The 16,824-nt window shown below is 52.3% G+C and overlaps 1 non-coding gene across 1 annotated transcript; it reads left to right on the forward strand.

Moving 5' to 3' along the window:
* Nucleotides 1-15,535: 15,535 nt before the first annotated feature.
* LOC113175282 (U6 spliceosomal RNA) lies at nt 15,536-15,642 on the forward strand. Its single transcript, XR_003299951.2, has one exon. It is a non-coding gene; the product is annotated as a U6 spliceosomal RNA (small nuclear RNA).
* Nucleotides 15,643-16,824: the final 1,182 nt, after the last annotated feature.

Here is a 16,824-nt window from a genome sequence, read left to right on the forward strand (position 1 = left end):
TGCTGACGCAGGGCAGTGCCACTCCACCTGCCGCAGTGCAGACGGTCCAGCGTGGGGCTGCTTCCAGCTTTACTCTGTCTTTGGTCAGCACTGGGAAGGTTCTGGACTTTGCCCTACTTACGAGGCCAGTTAGTGCTCTGGCCTCGAGGACCTGGATGAAGATCCAGAGCTCCTGGGCCAGACCACACAGCAACAGCAAGAGCCCCACAAGCTCACAGGCCCCTCGGCCCCATGACTGATAGGGTGATGGAGAAGGGGCGGGACAGATTTGGCACACATTGAATGCGTCACAACTGGGGGCCCCAACGTAGGAGACCCCAGCATTCAAGGGGCTGCACACAGACCCTCCTGCCATTGGCTCGGGAAGGGTGCTACTTTATCCCACAGGCAGGACGCGCCGGCCCTGTCCTTCACCTGGAGGAGAAGCCACTCTGCACCCCACTGTCCGCTCTAGAGGTATCCTCTGGAAGGTGGCAGAAAGCCTCCTGCGGAAATCCAAGAGACCCTGCAGATTTCCTTCCCATGCAGTAAGTGGCACAGCTCTGCACTGTTGTCCCAAATGCTGAAACGGGTGTGTGCCAGCATCCACTGAGGCCTGGGAGAGGAAGGCGTGGCTGTGCCGGGCCATACCTTACCTCAAGGGTGTCTTTGATAGGACTTTTCCTTCTTGGCAGTGCTGGGGATCCAAGCCAGGGCCGCGCGCATTCAGTCCTGCGGAGGCACCCTCCCCTCATCCTGGCTCCCCCACCCTATCATCCCAGTCCCTAGGAGACTGTCAGGAGGAGCACTTGAGCCCTGGAGTTTGAGGCCAGCCCGGGCAACATAGCAAGACCCCATCTTAAGAAATAATTTTTAAAAAATCAATTTTAGTATATGACATCTGTCATTTTGCTCTCATGAGAAAAAACATCAGACAGACAGACAGCATAGCAGTGATCTTCAGTTGCTCTTCTTACCACCCCCAAGCTCGGGCCAGAAGGCCAGCATTCTAAGCAACAGCTCCGGCTTCACTGGGGTGTGACAGTACCGGGTCCCAGTCCAGTTGCTCCCCAGGGAGCGGACCCTGACCTTAGCGCCCCATGTTCTGCTTCTGGACGCAGGATAGACAGTGGAGTTGGACACTTTGGCCAGGTGGAGATGTGACAAGACCCACAGGCTCCGCATTCTACTTCTTCCTTATTTAAAACGATGGACTTGGGAACCTCGAGTCCGCGTTGAGTGTGCTTTCAGAGGAAAGCAGTTTTAAATGAATTATGATCGGAATTGGGCTCATCACTGAGTCTAAGACCCGTTGTTATAGCCCAAAATTTCACTCATAACATAAACCTTACCCTCGTTATAAAATGCTCCCACCAAAATCTAGAAAACCTCCAAGGAATTCCAAAACCACAAAGACCTCAATCAAAAAGAATTTTATATGAACAGTAGCCAAAGTCATCTCTCAACCCTATCCTCGAGGATAGTGATAAAATAGTGAAATCTGTCCTCACCATGCCCTGCCTGACTTTTTACACCAAAGGCAGCCAGAGGTCAGGGTGCAGCGGGACTAAAGCAGCCCTGTGGTGGCACCCACCCCTCATCCCAGCCCCCAGGAGACTGTCAGGAGGTGACAGGCTGTGGTACCAGCTCCCATCCAGCCCCAAATCCCAGGGATTCCAAACCACCTTCTCTCAAAGACACGTGTGAAACACAAAGCTGACCATCTGGGTGGTGTCGCCCAGCCCCGGAGTCAACCCTCTCAGGCTAACCCTCTGCCATGGGGTGACAGGGTTCAGAACGGGATCCCCAAACATGGCCCCTTCGTCTTGAGGAAAACGGCAGGAGCAGAAGGTTCCCCTCACCTGTTCCCACCCTTGTTTTGGAGGCACCTCCTCCCTACGGCCAGAGGAGAGGAGCGTCCTGCCCTGAAGACACAGGCCCCGCACGTCTGCTCGCTCGCCATCCCATGTCCCAGCTTGGGCTTCAGTCACAGTCCTGCACTTGGTCCACCCTCCAGCAAACCCAAGGGTCAGGTTACTCAGGCCCAGGAGGGCGGGCAGGACACACCTGCTGCTCTGAAGCCAAGGTGGGGCACTTGCCTGACACCCACAGGCCCCTCCACCTGCCTGCAATGGCCCCCTCCCCAGGAGCTCGGAGCCAGCGCGGGCAACGTGGTGAGACTCCACTCCAACCAGCAAGCGCTTCTTCGGGACGGGAGCGTAGCTCTGCGGCAGAGCACCTGCCCAGCAGGCCTGAGGCCCGGCGCAGCCCGCACTGCGGAAACGAGAGCAGCACAGGCCTCTGTTTTTAGGTCTGTTTCTCCCAAGAGTTTCCACGTCAAGTGAAGTTTATTTAAACACATGTGTGTGCTTTCTTTCCTTGTTGTTGTTGGTTTTTTGTTTGTTTGTTTCTTTTCCTTTCTTGGGGACAGGAGCTGGCACTGGGGATGTACCCCGGGGCCTGGCACACACGAGGCCAGCCCCGTCCCGCTGAGCGGCATCTGCAGCCCATTTTGTATTTGAGACGAGGTCTCTCTAGAGTGCCCAGGCTGCGTCCTGCTGCCCGGCCTCCTGAGGAGCTGGGGTCACAGGTGAGCACCACCCCACCCGCTGCTTCTCTCTTGTTAATTTGGCTTGGATCCCAGCAACAAGTGAACAAACAGAAAAATAGGGTGTCCCAGGGTACGGCCAGCATGCTCCCAGGTCCCCATGGCTCTTCTGCTAGGAAAGGGACAGGAGGTGCCCTGCACCACTCCTCCAGGGTCCCACGGAAGGTGACAAGATCAGACCTTTCAGCTATCATGCGTAGGGGTGACCCTGCAGTGGGGCCATATCTGGGCAGGTGGGAGGGGCACCATCGAGGACCCTGGAGTGAGGAACTGGCAGAGCTGTGGGCGGGGCTGGGTGACAGGGAGCAGAGGTGCCCAGGGCTGAATGCTGACTGTCATTACCTCTGGCCTGTCCAGGAACACGGTTCAGAGGAATTCTCCAGCTTTCACCTCGAGGCCTCCATGGAAGGAGAAACTGTCAGCGACTTGTGTGTGAGGGTCCGTCAGGGCCCATCTCCCTCCTCTACGTGAGACCAGAGGGTTCTGGCCCTTCAGCATCACACCCTTGGCAAAGCTGTGAGCAGAATTGCCTTCGCCAGCACCGTGGCCACCGGGGGTCCCAGGGCTGCCTGGTAAACGCAGGGTCTCTGGGACATGCAGCAGCTTCAGCTGACGAGATTCAGAGTAGCAACAGGAGGACCAACGCTTCTTGGTCCAGCACTGCTTAGGTCTGCTTTTTATATCACTGTGACCAGAATATCTGAGAAGAACAATTTTAAAGGAAGAAAATTTGATTTGGACTCATGGTTTCCAAGGTCTCAGTCCATACATGGCCGACTCCATTGCTCTGGGCCGGAGGCGAGGCAAACGTGGCAAAGGGTTTAGAGGAGGAAAGCAGCAGTGCCCCACTCACCAGCGACAAGATACCCGTTTCCCAAAGGCAAGGCCCAGCGCCCCACCTTCCCCAGCCACATGGCACCTGCCCATCCAGTCAGGTGGACTAATGCACTGATTGGGCTAAGGGCCCCCTACCCACCCTTCCCCTCCGTCTCACATGCAGACCACAGCAAGCCTCCTGGAGGTCAGACGGTACAGGAGCCCTGCAGTTCTTGTAACTTGACTCCTCTTTGCCACTCTGATTCTGGGCCATGTCCCCAGGCTGTGCTGAAGTCAGACAGATCACCAAGAATCCCTGCCGGTTGTGGGGATCCTGAGCTTCACAATAGCGCCCCTGCTTTCCCAGAAGGCACTTTGCCACGCTGGGCATGTGCCCCTACATCACTCTGAAGTCTACAAAGTCAGTATCCGAGTTCCACTTCAAGTGACCTCAGGCTTGTTCCCTATGGCCCACAAAACATTCTTTCCGCAAAGTCACACCAAGCCTCTGAGTTCAGGGCATGCTGTGAAGTGAGAATCTCTGTATGTGAAGTGATTGATTTTTCTCACCTTCAGTGATGTATTGTCCAGGAGCAGCCATCCCGTCCACAGCGGCAACGTCCTTATCTCTTCTCAACCACTGGCATCTGCCAGTGCTCTGCCCTTGGCACCTAGATGCTTGTGGGTCCAGGTCGAGTGCCAGAGGACCCCATGAGCTGCCAGCTCCCATCCAAACAGCAATGAGACTGCCCCTGCCTGTTGGCCCAAAGGCACCCGATAATCAGCTCGCAGGTCTCCACATGGCCGGGAGAGGGTGTTGTCTGCAGACGATTCAAAGTACCCGTTCTATAGCAGTTAGGGTTCTTTGGTTGCAAACAACAGAACAGTCCAATTAAGCAAAAAAAAAAGAATTTATTTCAAAGTCCTGTGGTTACTGTTGGGTACAGCTGCAAGCAGCAGCTCTGTGAAGCCTTGTGTAGTCCCTGGGTGAGCACCATTGGGGGAATGGTGCAGGCTGGGAAGATCTCAGGGCCTTCAGGGCCCAGCAGCCTCCAGCTGAGGTCCCACCACACCTGGGCGGGCCTCAGCCCCTTGATTCTATCTGCATTTGCATCTGGGAGGCCTGCTGCACAAGGGCAGAGAAAGAAGAAAGAGAAGGTAGCGAGGGGCTGTCCTTAGGAGGAGGTCTCTGGGTGTCCACAGGCATCGCCATGGCAGCCCCTGGATGCTGCGGGCAGTCTTTGCTCTGGCATCCGTGTGCCACAGGTGGAGAGGGGGACACCTGTGGGGCAGTGGGCATTTTCTGCTAGACAGACCCTGGGGGGCCACTGGGCCATCAGACCAGGACGGAAAGCAGCTGGGACTGCCTTGGGCAGCAGCTCATCCCAACCCCTCCCAGATCAAGTTTCTCCTAGTTTGTAAAAGGTGTTCAGATGTGGGCTGGGGCTCAGAGGTAGCGTGCTCACCTACCATGCGTGAGGCCCTGGGTCCGATCCTCAGCACCACATAAAAATAAAGATGCTGTGTCCACCTGTAACTAAAAAATAAATATTCAAAAAAGCATATTCAGATGTGATCACAGTCACACCAGGGCCACATAAAACAGCGGGAAAGTGGCCTCAAAGGACATCTTGGGTGGTGCCTCTGAAGGAGGAGGGATGAGAAAGTGCAGGACGTCTGATTCCAAGATTAGTCTGGATATGGGACACACTTTGTGAGGTCTAGTCGACATACATGAACAGACATTTCTCAACCTTCCCCCGGGGGACTGCAGGGTAAAGTAACCCAAGAGGGGCCATGCCAAAGCAGATGCCATCCGAGCCCCTCACCCGTGTCCCCACTCTGCCTCTGTTATGGTTTGGATGTGAGGTGTCCCCCAAAAGCACGTGAGAGACAATGCAAGGTTCGGAGGAGAAATGACCCAGTTATGGGAGCCTCAAACCAATCACTGAATTAACCCCTGATGGGATTGACTGCGTGGAAACTAAGTGGTAGGGCATGCTGGAGGGGGCGGGCCCTGGGGCGCGGCGGTGGGGTATGTATCTTGTACCTGGCAAGTGCAGCCTCTCTGCTTCCTGATCATCAGGTGAGCTGACACTCTCCTGCCATGGTGTCCTGCCTCACCTCGAGCCCTGAGAAATGGAGCAGGCTGTCCAGGGACTGAGACCTCTCAAATAAACTCCCAAATAAACTCCTCCTCCACCACCGTTGTTCTCCTCAGGTCTTTTGGTCACAGGAGAGAAGAAGAGCTGACTGAAGCAGCCTCCACAGGCCTTGGCCGACCTCCCTTTCTGCTCCTGTGGTCTCTAGGAAGCACAATTAGCAATTCAGGGTCACAACACCTCAGCCCACTCCCAAGTCCCTGCAGCTGTCGAAGCCACAAGCTCATCATTGGCTGGGATCTGGGCGGGGGTGGGGATGATCCTCTGCCCAGGGATGTCCTCTGTCCCCAGCTGCCTTTCATCCTAGTCTGACTGTTGAGGCCAGGGATGGTTTCGCCCTTAGTTATCCTGGTCTGCGTAAATCTGCCTGTTTTCCTGCAGAGAGGTTCACTGGCCGGACTTCAGGGTAGAGGCCCAGACAACACTGAGGCCTCTAAGCCACTTCACCCCTCTGACGTGCAGAACATCTCCACTCCTACCTGGGGAAGGATGGTGAACTCCGGCTCCACCCCGTTTCCATTTCACCCCCTCTCCTAATTATTTTAATAGTGGGACCTTTCAGCATAGACCCAGCTCCCGTGGCTGGAGAGTGGTATCGGAGTCAACTCAGGCTCCCTCACGTGTCAGACTGCTCCACCCAGACTCTCCCCGCCTGGCCCAGAGTTTCACCAGCGCAGGTGGGGCAGTGAAGAGGAGCATACGAACTCCCCTCCGCTGCCTCGTGGCCATTCAGATTCCCTACAGGGCTGGCTTGTCTTCAGGTGGGCAAAGTGGCCTTGCAGCACGTGGGTACCAGGTGGATCCCTTTGGCAAGTGGGCCCCACAGCAAGTTCAGCCTGCTTGCAGTTGTTACAAGATGCCACTAGAGGGAGACAAATCTACGTCCTTGCCAGCTCGGACCTGTGGGCAGGAAAGCCCTGGGCAGCCTCCGCTCTCTGGTCTCACTCTCAGAACAAGAATGGTGCCCAGCAGAGTCCTGGCAAGGACAGTCCAGCCAGGGTCCTGCCTCTGGCTCCTCTCCTCATGCAGCCTTGTGCAAGGATGGCCAGTCCCAATTCTGAGAGAATAAGGAGTCTGTGATGGTCAATATCGGGAAAGCAGAAGTGACTCATAAATCCACACCTCAGCCAGGCGCATGGCCCCACCTGTAGTCTCAGCAGTTCAGGAGGCTGAGGCAGGAGGATCAAAAGTTCAAGGCCAGCCTGTCAATTTAGCAAGACCCTGTCTCAAAATAATAATTTAAAAAAGGACTGTAGATGTAGCTCAGTGGTAGTCTCTGGATTCAATCTCCAGTGTCACAAATGATAATAGTTAATACATCCACACACCACAAACCTACACAGGTGAAAAACACCAAGGTTATTGAGTTTATATGAACCCAACTGTTACCACTGGCTACCCCACTACAGGAGAGATTTTAAGTGTCTTCCTCAAGTGGCCTCATTTAGGGGCACACAGGTGTTGTAAGTTCTTCTTCAGCAAGGTCTTTATGTAACCGGTCTACAGGAAACAAATTTAAAAGGCTCTTCTGTGCTTGTGCTTGTGACCAATGGCCCAGGTGACCCTAAGAGGAGGTTCTCAGGCCGTGTGTCTGTCACGCAGCCCAGCACCTGTATTTTTAAAGCATCTGTGTGACTGCTAATCAGCTCTGCTGGAGAAGTGCCACCTAAGGCCACATGCTTCTCTGAGTTCTAGGGCTTAATGAAGTGCGTCCCCACGCGGCCTCCCCGAGCCTCCACCTGGCACTGCTGCACCTTGTCACGATGATTGTCACATGCCACTTGCCTCACGCTGACTCCTTGACCCCCACCTTCCCCAGCCTCGGCCCCTGCGTGACTCCCAGTTCTCCAACTCGGCAGAAATCCTTAGGTCCAAAGCCCCTGACTGACCCCAACACGTCACAAGCGTCGAACCCTGAGGTGCCTCCCAACCGATCTTGTCAGCTGCCTTCTGTCCCCCCACCTCCTGCCTGACCCTGCCGCTGCAATAACTCCTGGCTGGTCCCCCTCGCGCCACAGGTTTCCTGCCTGTCACCCCACCACGAGGCTCAAGTCTGCCACAGCTGTGCCGGCCTCGCTGACTGCAGCAGCTCTTGTCCTCCACGAGCAAGTCCAGGGTCTTGGTATGTCCCCTGGGCCCCAGGACCTTGGTTGGTTTCAGTTGTCTTCTGAGGACACTCCACTATCCACTCCGGCTCTAGCAGTCTCGTCCATGCGTCAGTCAGCAGCCACCGTCAGCTGTCTACATCTAAACTGCTCAAAATTAAAATTCAGGTTTTCATGTCATGGTCACACAGCCACACTTAGAATGCTGGTAGATCAGCTGCAGAACTTTCAGAGAGCAGAAAATCGGGCCTGGAAGCTACAGGGTCAGAACCAACATCACCAAAGGCACCGCCAGAAGCCCTGCACCACCTCGCACCGCACGGCTCGCGCCTGCTCGGCTGCTGCTGCCCTCCACGGAACTGTCGTCTCTTCTGCACGTGCAGACGCTGGCACCCCCGATGTGGGTGCCCCTCACCTCCAGGCTTCCCTGCTCAGGGGAGCCCAGGCCACGGGGAAGCTGGTGCCAAGCGAGTCTGAGGAGTCAGAGTCCAACCTTCCAGTGTCTAGAGGAGGAAAAGCCCAGCGAGGTCCAACCCCCTGCCCGCACTAACCTCCAGGGCCCTCCTACACAGCACAGCACCCATCTCAACAGGGAGAGCACCGCCACCCCCCAGGGAAGGCCCAGCACCGTCCAGCCTCCCCTCAGCTCTGGGGACCTCACTCTTCTGGAATAGTTCAGGCCAACCACCAGAAAACCACGGGCAATGTGGATGGCTGACCACCACCACACACCCCAGGTCGTAGTGGGGAGAGGGCCATGCAAACTGGTCACACTAAGACCAGGAAGAAAACCCGAGGGCTGCTGTTATGGGTTCAATCTCGTCCCTGCCTCATTCCAAAAATACTCTCCCGTGGCAGTGCTAAGCCAGGACCTTGGAACCTGAGAGATTTTGACCTCTTTACTGAGGTCAAGTGGAGAGGAGATTGTTTGGGGGCAGGACTTAGTCCTGCACAGCTGGTACCCTTATAAAGGAGGGAAACTGGACAAGGACACAGGTGACGCAGGGAGGTAAGGTGAAGAAGCTACCACCTGCAAGCCAAGCCTCAGGGAAGCCCGTCCTGCTGAATCCTTGCTCTTGGACTTCCAGCCTCCAGAGCTGGGAAAGAATGTGGTCTGCTGTTGAAGTCACCTGTTTGTGGCACTTTATTAGGACAGCCCTAGAAGGTACAGAGGCTGCTGTAGCCCTCAACCCTAAGCAGATCCCAGAGCCCAATGCTATTTCTCACTGATCCATAGTGTCCCATGTTCCTTTCTCCGGTCCAGCACTTAGGCTACTTGGGGACTCTTAATCAGCTTCCGGTTACTATAACAAAATGCCTGAGATCATAGACTATAAAAGAGGAGAGGTTTGTTTTGGCTTATGGCCATGAAGGGCCCTGTTGTTTGGGCCTGTGGCAGCACAGTCCATGATGGTGGGTGGGTGTGACCAAGGAGGCTGCTCACCTCGGAGCTGGTACTACAAACACAGGAAGAGGAGGGCCAGGTCCCACAATCCCCCTTCAAGAGCATGCCTCCAGTGACTAGAAGACCTCCCACCAGGCCCAACTCTTTACGGTCCCACTGCCTCCCAGCAGCACCAGCTGGGAAGAAGGCTCTAGATGTGGGTCCCCGGAGGACGTGCCAGATCCAGCTGCAGGGCCGGCTGGGTTGAGGTCGTGAGCCTCTGTCTGCAGCGCCTGCTCTGGGCAGCCTCACGGGCGAGGCTCCACTGCTGTCCCCCATCATCATCTCACCACTGGGCGCATCAGGAGCCCAGAGGGCAGGTCGTAAGCTTGGGGTGTGCACTGCACAAAGCCCTCTGCCCTTCAGGCTTGCCTACCTGGTCAGAGAGGACCTCTACTTCCTGAGGCGTCACACTGTCCCCCGGTGCTTGGGGACCATTTCCACTTCCTGAGGCCCCTGATGGGCTCGCCCGGCTCCTTGGCTGTCTGGATGGTCACACCTTTTGTAAACTGTCAGATTATTTGGGGTCCCACAACCAGGTTCCCAGAGTCTAACAGGACCCAGGAGAAATCTAGACAATATTTCTCAAAAAGGAACGAGTTATTTGCTGAAAAGGACATGGCTTTCTGGACACCTTGGAGCTGCCAGTGAGGGCCTCCACCACGGCCATCCAGGTGGGTGCTTTGAGCACCTCTGTCACATAGGTAACAGACCTGCTCCAAGCTCACTCTGCTCCTGTTCTCACTGCAGCACTGACGGATCCCTCACAGCAATCTCCTCGCTGCCCCTGAACACCCGGCTCCGTCTCTGCCAAGCCCACCCCTCCCAGCCTTGGAGTGTGGCTCACTCAGGATCCGGCTGGCCTTCCCCAGGAAGCCCCTGGGTTTTCCTGTCCTCGGGGCAGCCCCAGGCCACCCACCAAGCTCACCTGTCTCCTTACTCTGCCTCCCTCTGGCATTAGCAGAATGATGAAACAACATACTCCTTCTCTTTCACCCAGTTTCTGCTGCGGGGACGTGAAGACAGCAGAACCCTGCCCAGCTGGGTTTACCTGACCCCAGAGCACCACCTGGGCACAGGATAGGCACCCAGTGACCCTCACTGGGCAGAGGAAGAATGAATGATGGAATGTGAGAGAGATGGAGCTCACAGACCAGGCGGCCCGCCACGCCAGATCTGAGCTAGTGTCGACAGTTAGAAAGAACCCCTTTCCTCCTGCTCGCCCCTCAAAACAAGCCCCTGGGAAACTACTCTGGCACGAGGTGCTGGCAGTGCCTGAGAATAGAAATGCACTCAGCTTGGCAGGTGGAAGTCAGGGGGTAGATTCCCAGCTCTGGCCATTCTTCTGTGACGGTGGAATAGCATCTTAGGTGATGTGACATGATGAGGGTGACTTTTCCTCCTGAAGCTGTGGGGCTCAGGAGACACCAAGTGAAGGGGACAGTGCAGCCCACACAGGCTCCTCTCCCTCTGTGTGATGTTGTAGTGCTCCTGGCTGCCAGCCAGCCAGCCTCCCCTTTGGGGACACAACCCAAGGACACCCAGTTTTGGCCTAGTGGACACAGCATTCACAGAGCTGCGTCTGTCTCATCTCGTTGGAGCAGAACAAGCAGGGGCAACAGGACAGCACTCACCAAATATTAGCTTCCAGATATGCTGTGGGAGCACATTCCAGCAGTCCACGTGGAAGTGTGCTCGAGGGCAAGCAAACAGGCTTGACCCAAATTTTAACCCCTTCTCTGTGAGAGATTTCTGAAGAAGCAGGCTGTGACATTCTGCACTTGAGTGCCCCTGACGGACTCGTGTGACGGTACCGTGCCACCAGGCACTCGATTCAGCCAGCCGTGGCCACTGCCCATCTAGCCTTCCCCTTTCTCACACTCAGGGCACTGGTGAGTGTAGCCTCCCTGTCTCTAATCACACTCAGAAAACAGCCCAGCCAAGGCTAGGCCAAGCCCTCAGAGCTCAAGCTGCAGCCCCCTGGCTTCCTGCTAAAGGACAGTGACGAGCTAGCAGCTATTAGGTAAAACCGAGCAAGAAGAAGGTGACACCCTTGGCGTGACCTAGAAGAAACTGAATGGAGTGTCCGAGGAAGCTAGAACCTGGCTTGCCTGTAGGAAAGCAGGCTGGGGGCTGCAACTCACGACAGAGGAAGTCCCTGTCCTGACAGTCACACCCAGCCAGTGTGTATACACAATGAACGCAAGCTCAAAGACTGCTCTTTTTTTCTCCAAGACTGTTTTAAATTTTTTTCAATTATCAATGCATTATAGTTAGACCAAATAGTGGGTTCCTTTTAAGACTTTAAAATTGTGGTTACAAATTTTGTGTTCAGTTTACCACCTTAACCATTTTAAGTTTGCAGTTCAGTAGCGTGGAGTACATTCACATTGTTGTGCAATAACTCTCTAGCGCTTTCTCATCTTGCAAACTGTAACTCCCTTCAAGCGCTCCCCTCCCCCAGTCCTGGGCAGCCACCTTTCTATTTTCTGTCCCTGTAGTTTTGAGTGCATCCACTCTAGAAGCATCCTTTAGGACAGCCAGTCGGAGGCACCTAAGCAGCTGCCCCGATGAAGACCTGAGGCGAAGGAAGTAGCTGGATGAGCCACACAGCAGGTGCGCCACAGGCTTCCAAGAGTGGGACTGGCGGCCAGTTCACTGCCTCTCAAATGCCACCCATGGCAGGCACCCTGAACCTTCCAGAAGGCCAGCTGGCGGTGAGAAAATGAAATTCCATCACAAGAGGTGACCCAGCTACGCTGCCCCAAACCCAAACTTGAGGAGTTTTAAACAGGACCCTGATGGCCCCTTGTTGCTTCTGCCACCACACGACATGTGTGAGAGCATTCGTATCCCACCTCCGAAGCAGACACTGCGAAGAGTGGCCGGGAAGTGTGTGCAGAGTCGAGCGAGCGTGTGTGCAGACTCTAAGACCGCCATCAGCCAGGAGCTCAGCCTGTGGGGAGATGCGGGGACACTGGCGGTGCTTGTGGAGAGCCTTGTGAAAGAGCGCTATGGAAATGTGCTCTAACTGCAGCTCTAGAAAGTCTCAAATATTCAGGAATATAATAAAAGAGGCTGGACACGGACATGAAAGACCTAACCTGGAGCTGAGAGCTATGGTCTGAGACTCCTCTCTGACCCACCGTAGGGATGCCTTGGAAATTGTGATGGTTTAGGTGTGAGGTGTCCCCCAAGCTGATGTGTGAGGCAAAGTGGGGCTTTTCAGAGGTGAAATGATTGGACTGCTAGAGGTGTGACCTAATCAGTGGATGATGAACTGGTGACTGAAGACCAGGTGGGGTGTGGTGGAGGAGGTGGGCCACCGGTATGCCTTTGGGGGTTATATTGTGTCCCTGGTGGGCGGAGCTCTTTCTCTACTTCCTGGCTGTCCTGTCCTGAGCTGCCTCCTCGGCCAGACTCTCCAGCCAGATGTTCTGCCTGTCCAGGGCTCAGAGTGATGGTGGGCCGACCACGGACTGAACCTCTGAAACCATGAACTAAAATAAACTTTTCCTCCTTTAATTTTTCTTGTCTTTTGGTCATAGCAACACAAAAAGCTAATTAAAACAAATTTCAGAATACATTTCACAGTGATGATTTCACATATTTTTCTAATGCAAAAATGTAGGTTCAATTGTAGAAAACAGCATTGTGCAGATTAGCCACAAAAACTACCCCCCAAATCAGAGTTGCTCTTCAATTTATGCAATAACCTTTGATGCTGATATCAATACAACTGAGCTGAAACAAGACTAAGTGAAATTACTTAACATGAAGTGATAGTTTTGAAATGGAAAAGTGTTTGCTTCAAAGTAAACCAATTCTCCTAGAAAAAGATGAACTTGTTTTGTCAAGATGAATGCAAATGTTAAAGGAAAATGATTGCTTGCTTCTCAATTTAGTTTTTGAAAACTTTTTAGTATATTTGGAACAAAGTGGGTTTGTGAATATATTTTTAAGACTATAAATTTCATGAAATTCAAATACATGATAAAAATTAAGCATCTGAATAGAAATGGATTATATGTGTAAGAACACACCAGATTCTGAAAACTTCTGAAAGAGGAAAACATTTCAATAATAATTTTCACATTGATTACATGTTGGAAAATATTCTGAACATATCGTTACTGCTGTTTTACTGGTGACGAGTCCTTGCTTCCCCGAATGCTGAAGCACAACACCAGAGAAGCAGGAGGAGGCAAGAGTAGAGGGGACAGTGGGAGCTTTATTAAAGGACAGCAGAAAAGACTTCTCCCCGAGGAAGACTGAAAGGCTGAATCCGAGGAAGGCAAGATCTTCCCTTTTTTATAGCTAAGGTCTTCTTTTAGTTTTCCCACATTCTTATCCTTTGTTTCCCTTTATCCTGCAGTGGTAGGATGCAGGTGGGAGGCCCAAAGGTGGGAGATAGGTGGGCTGAAGGAGTAATCTGGGCAGGAAGGACCTGGGCCATTTTGGATTAGCACCTCCCTGTTTGCTGAGAGCTGCTGCTTTAACAGTTCCTTAGGGTGGATTCCAAGCCCTGGGGACATTAACATTTCAATTTCCCCAAGTGCTGCTCTGCTTTTCTGGACTCCATTCTCAATAATGGCCACCATTTTATTTATCTTACTTGACATTAGACCTGATTTACCTAACTACACTAACTACATGTCTTTAAATCGGCTTCAATATCAGTTTAAATAAAATGTGTTAGTAGAATTAATTCCACTGGGTTTTTGTTGTTGTTTTTAATTTTAGTGTAGCCACTGGGTGTGTGATGGAACCCAGGGCCTCCTGCAGGCCTAACACATGTTCAACAACTGGGCTACACTCCCAGGCCCTGTTTTTACCTTTTATATATGACTACTAAAAACTTACAGCTTTAATATGATTCTGTGTGATGGTTTGGATGTGATATGTCCCCCAAAAGCTCACATCTGAGACAATGCAAGAAGGTTCAGAGGACAAATTACTGGGTTGTGAATATCTTAACCCAATCAGTGAATTAATCCCCTGATAGGTGAAAGAAGATGCAACCAAGGGAAGATGCGACCGAGACAAATCACCGGAGAAGTTTCACTTTAGTACAAAAGGCTGTGAGCTTATATGGATCTAAGGAGAGGTGGCAGGGCTGAGGTAAATGACGGGTCACCCCTTTATTGGTAAGTTCTTCCAGATGTCAGTTCCGGAGCCCACGAGATCAGTTCTTATTGGGGCTAAGGTTTCCCGCCATTGGGAGTAAGCATTGGCGGGAAACCTTGGGGGGGGGAGGGAGAGGCAGGAAGAGAAGCTCCTCAGGGGCCATGTTGGGGTGTTTTGGGGTGTGGCTGCCGTTATACCTTTTCCCAACAATAGGGATTAACTGGGTGGAAACTGAAGTGGTGGGTGTGGCTGGAGGAGGTGGGAACTGGGGCGTGGTATATATTTGTATCTGGAATCTCTTTCTCTCTGCTTGCTGATCACCATGTGAGCCGCTTCCCTCTGCCACACTCTCCCGCCATGATGTCCTGCCTCACACAATCCCATAATTCAGCTTAATAATCTTAATTGGCTTCCTTTTCCATTTCAGAACCAGGCAACACTTCATCCCATAAACTAGAATTGACTGTTCTGATTGGCCCAGCAGAAGAGGGTGACTTCACAGACAGAAAAGAGCTAAAGAAAGCAGAAACAAAGGAAGGCACATGGGTCATTTCAAAATAGCTTTCCTTGTAATTTCCTTGTAGGAAAGGGGGACAAAGCAACAGGAAGAGCCTGACGAAAGGATTGACTTCATCACCATGCTACCTGGCGTAGTCTGTTTGGCTGTTACTGTCCTAGTGGGATTTCTCAGAAAGCCCCATAAGCAGGCTAGTTTCAGCTTGGTGACTTGGAATCAGGGTAAGTGACTCCATTTGGACTTTTAGACTGGTCTGTTGGGATCCAGGGCAGGTGCTTATTCTGGAACATTAGCCTCCTGTCATTTTTTTAAAATTTAACTGCCGAATGCCAATGTCTCGGCTTGGCACAGAATCATGAGCCACCACACAGCTTTGTAGGTTCAAACAGCAATTCTTTATTCCGGATCTCACACCAGCCTCCACACACGTTCAGGGGCCATTTTCATTTTCATCCCCCCACCCCTGCACAATTCACGTCCTAAATACTTTCTCTCCACTAGAACTCAGCGGGAACTCAGGCAGCAGGCACGCCCTACTCCCAGCAGGAATAATCTTCAACCTCCAACTTCCCTAAAACTCCTATTGTCACGCCCTAAACCCCAAGGAAGGGGATACTTCCTGCAGGAATACACCCTAATCCTGGATCCACCCTGGTGATTGAGCAGGGTCACCTTTCTCAAACACACAAGCAAGGTCGCAGCAAATTTCCAAGGCAAGTCCATTTAACATGGGGTACACTGGCAAGGATTACGATGCGTCATTCCTACTTGGTAATGGCTCTCAGCATTTAACAACATGTACTAAAACTGGAATATCTAGAGAAGATTAGCACAGCCCCTGTGCAAGGATGGCATGCAAATTCACAGAGCATGTTATGATTTTTATGGAAAAGGAGAGTGGAGAAGGGGAACGCTGCTCGTCCAGCAAGGTACAGCACAAAGGATCTGCCAGAAGCAGAACAGGAGAGGTAAGTGGCTAAACGACACCCACACACATCTGTTCCCATCCTGTTTGAGGTGCTGAGGATGGCTCCCAGGGCCAATGAGTGCCAGGCAAGTGCTCTGCCTGAGCTGCACCCAGCCCGTATTCGTATTTAAAATGTGCCTTGGCTTTGAATTTAGGTGTCACTGGCTTCTTAGATTATTCATCTACTATAGTCTTTCAATTATAAACTGATCACATTAATGTGTGCCAGCATTGCTGCCAACAGGGGCATGTCTTGGGCAAGACGCACACAAGCCCTCTGAACACTGCCCAGGAAACAACCTGTCATCACCCCACCCTGCAGGGCGGACGGCAGGCCATCACTGTCCTCGACTGCCCATGAGCAGAAACAGGGCAACAGGGGACCGGCCTGTGGAGTGCATGTCTGACCTCACACTCAGAACCACTGCGCTCCCCCTTCCCTATTCTGAAAGAAAATGAAGTCAGTTTGCTGTAGGTGGGAGCTTTTCTTCTGACGTGATGCTGCCAGGAACCTTCAGATCAAGGGGAGAAAGAAGGGAAGTACATGAGCTTAAAGGTAATCACCCTGACCGAAGGTACAGGCCTACCTGGAAAGCCAACCAAGACACACATTGAGCAGGCTCCGTGGCACGCATTGGGAAGGCAGGAGCATTGGGAATTCAAAATCAGCCTCAGCAACTTAGCAAGGCCCTGTCTCAAATACAATGTAAAAAGGGCTGGGGATGTGGCTTAGTGGGTAAATGCCCCTGGGTTCAATCCCTGGTACCAAAAACAAAACAAAACAAAATCTAACATGTTAAAATGGAAGTAAGTTAATCAAAGATAGTTGGACTATTATAAAAATAGATAGGTCATATAGTGGACATAAAAAATCTACCATATGCACATGACTAAGATAGTTTTTAATGACAAAACTGTTTCAGTTCCCAACACAAAAGAACTATAAATATCTGAGACAATAGATATGTCAATTACCCTGATAAGACCACATAAAAAATACATTTAAAGCCAGTTTTCATTGTATGGTCAAATTAGTTAAACATACACTGTTCTGAAAAGAATTAATCTTAATCAGTGATTGAATGTTAAGGTCTGTAAA

Source organism: Urocitellus parryii, chromosome 8 (assembly GCF_045843805.1).
Source record: "Urocitellus parryii isolate mUroPar1 chromosome 8, mUroPar1.hap1, whole genome shotgun sequence".
In the NCBI taxonomy this organism is placed as follows: domain Eukaryota; kingdom Metazoa; phylum Chordata; class Mammalia; order Rodentia; family Sciuridae; genus Urocitellus; species Urocitellus parryii.